The following is a 6,901-nucleotide window of genomic DNA, read 5'->3' as shown; positions in this document are numbered from 1 at the left end:
TAGTTTGATGCGTATGGCTGGTTATAAACTGAATTTTGAAAGCTCAAGATGTTTGAGGTATAGAGATTTTTCCAAGCTAGGTAACTACCAGCTGCCATAAATTGCTCAGCAAAGAAGCTGTATTTCAACTAAAGAACTAAAAGATGGCAGCAGAGAGCAGAAGCAGCCTGTAGAGACCACTAGCTGAGAGCAGTCTGACGACACCACCAGACAACATGGGGAGCTCTATGGCATCGCTTGTGTATATTCTCTAGGCTACATGTAGTCTGTGTATGGGTTCACTCCTCCACAGCTGGTATGGTAACCTATAAGGGAATGTACTTATCTGTGATTGGGAGGCACCTTTCTGGTCATTTATTTTGCTATACAGTTTGCTATTATTATTAATTACTATCATTTTGCTGTAACTGATGTGTGCTTTGGCTGACCTAGGAAAAGAAAACACATTGATGAGGTTTCTTGACCTATGGTTTGGAATGGGTACTAAACCACAAAGTATGTGGAATTTGTTTCTTAGAGACCTGTGTGTTTGTGGGGGAGGGGATCTTTGATGTTACACAAAAATGAAAAGTTCATGAATAATCCAGACTTAATATTATATAATTTGTAAGTCTAAGCTGAGAAAGCAACTATAGATGTGCAAAAGGCACAAAATAAAATTCACAATGCAGATATTTCCATTTTTCCAAATGCATTCACTTCTCTCCATAAAAAAGAAGAGTTTGTAGATTTGTTTGTTTCTTCTAATGGTTTCAAAATTTCCAGAAAAATGTCCATTCTAAGAAAGAATTTAGCAGGAAATCTGCCTGGAGTTCTATTGCTATGTTTCTGATGTCATCCACAAGAGTACAAGCTGTGATGAGGTAAGGTATGTTGCTAAGGAAAATTAAACAGATAGGAAGCCAGTGGGGATATAAGGGTAAGAAGAGGAAAGGAAAATTCCCCTGGCTCATTTTCAGAAATGGTAGCTCCCTGTGGGAACCTCTACTTCAGTTCCAAATAAAGTCTCATTTCTTTCTAATACCAGGAGGGAACCTCCACATCATAATGATCAGTCCTTCTGAAACTAGGTGGGACTATTTCCTCCCCTGAAACCAGAAAAGACCCTGACAACAAAGTCACAATTAGAAGCTATGAACTGTAGCTCAGAACACCCTCCATGGTAGGTCAGAGACTGAAGTCCATGCTCCAATTCCTCCAGCATGACAAGTAGGCCAAGTCTGTCCCCAGGATTGTTGAGCACTCAAAACGTCAGGACTATTTGCCTTACAGAATGCTTACAGTGAAGAACCTATAAGATCCAAGTCTAGAGGGTGAGTGACTGACTTGTATGTCCTGATATTTCCTTCCAAACTCAGACGTAAATATCCTATGATATTCTTTCTACCTAGTGGCCTCTGTCCATCACTGAACTGTCCATCATAAGGTTGCTTAAAGATTAAGCACTGTGCGTAGACATTACCCTTTAAAGTGGTTTTACCTCCTCTACTCTCCCCAGGAAGGGGCTCCAAATTCTGCTGGCTCAGTCACACTCTAGCTGTGTGACTGGAAATCAGGAGGAAATTGTCTTTTGTCTCTATATTGAGGGGCAATAGTGCCCTTCCAGACATGAATAGATCCCATATATTTAAGCTCAGACTTGCATAGATGCTGAGATCTCCACCTTGTAAGAGTTGGGATGGCCCATTAATGTTTTGTGCTATCCTGCATGCTTAAATAAAACTGCATGTCGCAGAGTGGATCCTCATTCAGGTTGAATTATATTGTCTTATCAGAACAGTACAATTCTGAGATTCCATAAAATTAATTTTAATAAGTTTTTGATACTTCCTGTTTCTTATATCACCATAGCATCCTATGTTTCACTCCCTCTTCCCTTTCCAGAAAGCTATACAAAATTCATTGAATTTGGAGAATTTTACAGCAGCTCTTAAAATAAATGGCAGTACCATCAGTTAAGGTAAAACCACAGAGAATCCTTGTATAAACTCTGTGCCCAGGATCTTGCTAGCCAGTCTGCTTCACACCACTGCTTCCTCCAAGCACTTCCTTGACATATACCGTCATTGCTCTCTAGTCCTTATGATGATGCCCTATTTAATATGGCCCAAGTCAAGCCAAAAAGAAATAAATGGGTGATAAATAGTTCTGTAGTCTGTTACTACAGGGCCATGGGAACATTTCTTTGGAATGTAGGAACTTGGAAATTGTACCCCATCTCTAGATAATAATAGGGTAATAGATGTTGGCCATATGTATGGCAGGACATTTATTGATGAGCTAAGGAACTAAGGACTTGCTAAGTAGGAAGGTTCGAGAATGCCAAGGCACAGTTTGAAGTTTCAATGCCTTCAAACCTCTGCCGGATTACCTCTTTGCAAGGATTTTAGAGATTGTATATGCTAAAACAGACCAACATGAGGGCTTTAAGATGTTGACTCAGCAAGAGAAACAAAGCAGTATATTTTGTGACCTACATCTCTGGAGCCCACATGCGGACTGGCCAGCTCTGTCCCTAAAGAGGAATTTGAAAAAAATAGTCATTGAATCTCTCCTCACAATGAGAGAAAAAGAATATTATTATATTCCTCTCCAAGGCAGGGAAAACACATATTTTAAGCTTTTCTATCAAGAAGAAGCAGAAATTCCCATACTTGAACCTTGTTGGTTTCAGCCTTTGGCAGATTTTTTAAAGTATGCAGTCTGTCTTTAGAATCCACTTCATGAAAGGATCCACTCCTCATAGTCTAGTTTCAAGGATACATTGAATGGAGGCTAAAAAGATGTCCAGATTGAGGAAATATCTGTGCAGGAGAGAGACAACCTGGAGAAGCAGAAAGAGTACTGGACTTAAAATTAGGAAATATGGATTCAATCCTACCTCTGAGAGATACATATTGATTCTCTCACCATTAGAATGTCACTCACCTATATCTGCTTCATTTCTCAACTGGCAAAACAAAACAACATGAAATAAATTATAATACTCAAAGTGTCTACCTTACATGGTTGTTGTGAGGTTAAAATAAGGCAAAGTCTTTTATTTTGTTGTCACTTTACCCATGATGTCATCACTGTAAAGAAATCTTGGTGACAAAACAAATTCCCTTTACCAACACAGATCTGCAACTACTTTGCAGATTATAGGCCTGAAGAATTGCCCAGGGTACTGAGAAGTTAGTTCGATTTCCCAACAGCACACAGTAGCCAGTGTCCATCAAAGACAATACTTAAAGCCATGTTTTCCAGAGTCTACTATTAGGTCTCTATTTACTATGATATTCTGTCTCCCATGGTAATGTATGTAAAGAGATATGTAAATGCCAGTTATTATTAGAGCCATCAAATTTTACTGTCATAATGTGAATATGACATTTTTCAGAAGGATCTACCTAAGAAAGCATCCCTCCAGGTTTAAGTAACTGGGAGCTGGTATACAGAGTTAATACAACAAAGAGTGTAGCCTAGACCATAGAAAAGAGGGCTTACGTATGGAATCTCTGAGACCTAAGACAGCAAGGACTGATGTGGTGTGTGGCTTGGTTGTCACAGGAGCAAAACAAGGGCATCACAGCTATATTATGCTTAGTCTACTGATTGCGACTAAGGCATAGTTGTATTTCACATGTATGCTTGTATTTCAATAAAACCATACTCTGCAGACCCAACTCTCTACCATCTGTGGAACCAAGCCTGAGTATTGTCTCTGTGATTTCAGGTATGCTCCTAATACCTTATTTTTATTTACAGAGAGATCTCATTGCAAGAAGATAATGTATACAAATAATCACTCCACAGTGACCCAGTTCTTCCTCAAGGGCCTAACAGATGATCCAATGTTCCACTCCCCTTATTCATTCTCTTCTTGCTCATCTATTCAGCCTGTGTAGTGGGAAACTTGGGCATGATCCTATTAATATATTAAATACTCACCTTCACACCCCCATGTACTATTTCATTAGAAACTTGTCCTTCATTGATCTCTGTCACTCCACTGTCATCACCCCGAAAATGCTGGTGAACTTTGTCTCAGAAAAAAATGTCATCTCCTATCACGAGTGCATGGCTCAGCTCTATTTCTTCCTCATTTTTGTTATTGCCGAGTGCCACATGTTGGCAGTGATGGCCTATGATCGCTATGTTGCCATTTGCAGCCCTCTGCTTTATAATGTTCTGATGAACTATCAAGTTTGCTCCTGGCTTGTGGCAGGGGTGTACTTTCTGGCAGTTGCTGGCTCCACAATTCATGTGGGCTTCATGCATACAGTGTTGTTCTGCAAAGCCGATGTCATCCACCATTACTTCTGTGATCTCCTTCCCTCCTGAGCCTCTCCTGCTCCAGCACCTATGTGAATGAACTTTTGGTCTTGTTCTTAAGTGCTCTTAACATCCTCACCCCAACTCTGACTATCCTTAGTGCCTACATCTTCATCGTCACCAGCATCCTTCGCATCCGCTCCACTGAGGGCAGGTTCAAGGCCTTCACCACCTGTAGCTCCCACATTGCTGCTGTTGCTCTTGCTTTCGGTTCTGGCATGGTTATGTACCTACAGCCACCATCGGTTCACTCCATAACCCAGGGTAAAGTGTCCTCTGTGTTTTATACTATAATCTTACCCATGTTAAACCCTCTGATCTATAGCCTAAGGAATGAAGATGTCAAATTTGCCTTGAAGAAAACATATGAGAGAATAAGGTTCTCATGAACGAGCAAGAGAGTCAGAGACTAATGCTGTGACTGAGTATGTATAGTTTTGCATTTCTCTTTCTCAGGTTCCTGGTCTGTGAGATAGGAATGACTGCTTAATCTGCCCCAGGGGGTTAATGTGAGAATCAACCTAACTCTATATAAAAGCACTATGATAAATACAATATCTTATGGAAATAAGAGACAGACACATTGGAATGGCGGGCAATCTAGAATGTAAACAAGTAAATAAATATGAATAATATACAAATCATTTATACAATATGGAATAATTAATTTTAAGGGGGGAAAGAACGTGAATAAATGTGGGATGAGAAAAGGTTCATATATGAAGTGACACCTAAACTGAACATTGAAGTTAAGGATTTTTTGACATGGAAGTGGAGACAGAGTATACAGTAGACATGGAGAACCAATTATGCAAAGGCACAGAATCGAGGGATAGAATGTTGTGTGTGGGGAACGGCTAGACTGTCAGTTTGACTGTAACAGAGGTGGCAGTAAAAGGAGTAAATTTAAATAATGTTGGAATGGAAGATTAGGAGCAGATTACTGAAGCTTTAAATGCTAGGCTGAGGCATTTGTATTTCATCCTAGATAAAATAAGGAAACTTTGAAGTTTTTGAGGAGGGGCAGGACATGGTCAGATAAGTTTTTAAACATGTGCAAGGTTGTAGGAGAATTGTGCCTACTTTCTAGTCAAGCCTGAGTCTCTCTATTTGGAAAAAATATATATATTTATTTTAGTTTTCAACATTCATTGTTATAAGATTTTGAGTTCCAAATATTCATTCCTCTTTCCCTCCCCTCCCCAAAACAACAATAAATTTGATATAGGCTACATGTGGACAATCATGTAAACATTGTTCCATATTAGTCATGTTGTGAAAGAAGAATCAGAACAAAATGGAAAAACCACAAAAAAGATAAAACAAAAACCAAAAAAGTGTGAACACAGTATGCTTCATTCTGCATTCAGACTCCTTAGTTCTTTCTCTGGAGATGGATAGAATTTTACATCATGAGCCCTTTGGAATTGTCTTGGATCATTGTATTGCTGAGAAGAGGTAAGTCTATAGTAGTTGATCATAACACAATGTTGTTGTTACTGTGTACAGTGTTCTCCTGGTTCTGCTCACTTCACTCAGCATCAGCCCATACAAGTCTTTCCAGCTTTTTCTGAAGTCTGCCTGCTCATCATTTCTTATAGCACAATAGTATTCCACTACATTCATATTCCACGACTTGTTCAGCCATTCCCCAATAGATGGGCATCACCTCAGTTTCTAATTGCCACCTCAAAAAGAAAAGCCTGAGTCTCTTTAAGGAATGTAAGAGTGTGCTCCATTTGAAGGTTGAAAGAGGCAAAGACAAAGACCCTGAAGTGAAAAGTGAGGCAAACGAACCATTTCACCCCCAGAAAGGAGTGTGAGGCTTTTGTTGTTGTTGTTGTTTGTTCAGTCCTTTCTCTCCCTGAGGCTATGAATAATAGAATTGTCTATGAAAAAGCCAGCAAGAAAATGAACTTGCCCCAGAACACAGACTGAACCAAAACCTTCTACTCTTTTATATAAGATCCAATAAGAATCTGGGCAATATAACCAGTAGATTATTATAAATTAAGGTGGGGCCCCTCACTTAGGGAAATCAGCTCTGAACCAAGAATTGTTGAATCTGAGAGTTCTATCTTTTCTGCCTCCTGCCTGGAAGGTGACAAACCTCAGGGAAAAAGTCAAAGAGGAAAGGCTTCTACAAACCCTAGGCTAATAGTCTTCATCCTGAATGAAGCAGAACTGTAACACTTCGGCTGAACAGTGCACTATAACACTTCAGCAGAAAGAATGAAGCCGGCACGGGAATTATCTTCCTGACCTAGCCCAGGGGCAGTTATGTCCAATGACCACTCTACTCGCCTGGCTAGGTCTGGCAGTGGCCATGATCAGTTAGTAGATACCACAACAACCAAGGAATATGCTTGGCCCAACTAAGTAGTAGATCAACTAACCCACCAAGGACCTGATTTAGCTAAGTCATGAGTCCAAATGAGTTGCCACGACGTGAGAGAAGCCAATCCAGCTGAGAAATGGGCTATCACCAATGCCACTTCAGTTAAGTTCATGAAGATTCTTTTGAAAGAAAAAGGACATCAAGGCCTCACAGTTCCAGAATCATGGATTTGCCTTGCCTATATGT

General features: G+C 39.9%; 1 pseudogene; it reads left to right on the top strand.

Moving 5' to 3' along the window:
• The first annotated feature begins 3,773 nt into the window (after nt 1-3,773).
• On the top strand, nt 3,774-4,706 carry LOC110218157 (olfactory receptor 8G2-like; annotated as a pseudogene).
• The last annotated feature ends 2,195 nt before the right edge of the window (nt 4,707-6,901 follow it).

Source organism: Phascolarctos cinereus, unplaced genomic scaffold (assembly GCF_003287225.1).
Source record: "Phascolarctos cinereus isolate Bilbo 61053 unplaced genomic scaffold, phaCin_HiC Scaffold_726;HRSCAF=1367, whole genome shotgun sequence".
Taxonomy (NCBI): Eukaryota; Metazoa; Chordata; class Mammalia; order Diprotodontia; family Phascolarctidae; genus Phascolarctos; species Phascolarctos cinereus.
The sequence above is the reverse complement of the archived record's forward strand: the minus strand, read 5'-3'. Positions and strand labels throughout refer to the sequence as shown.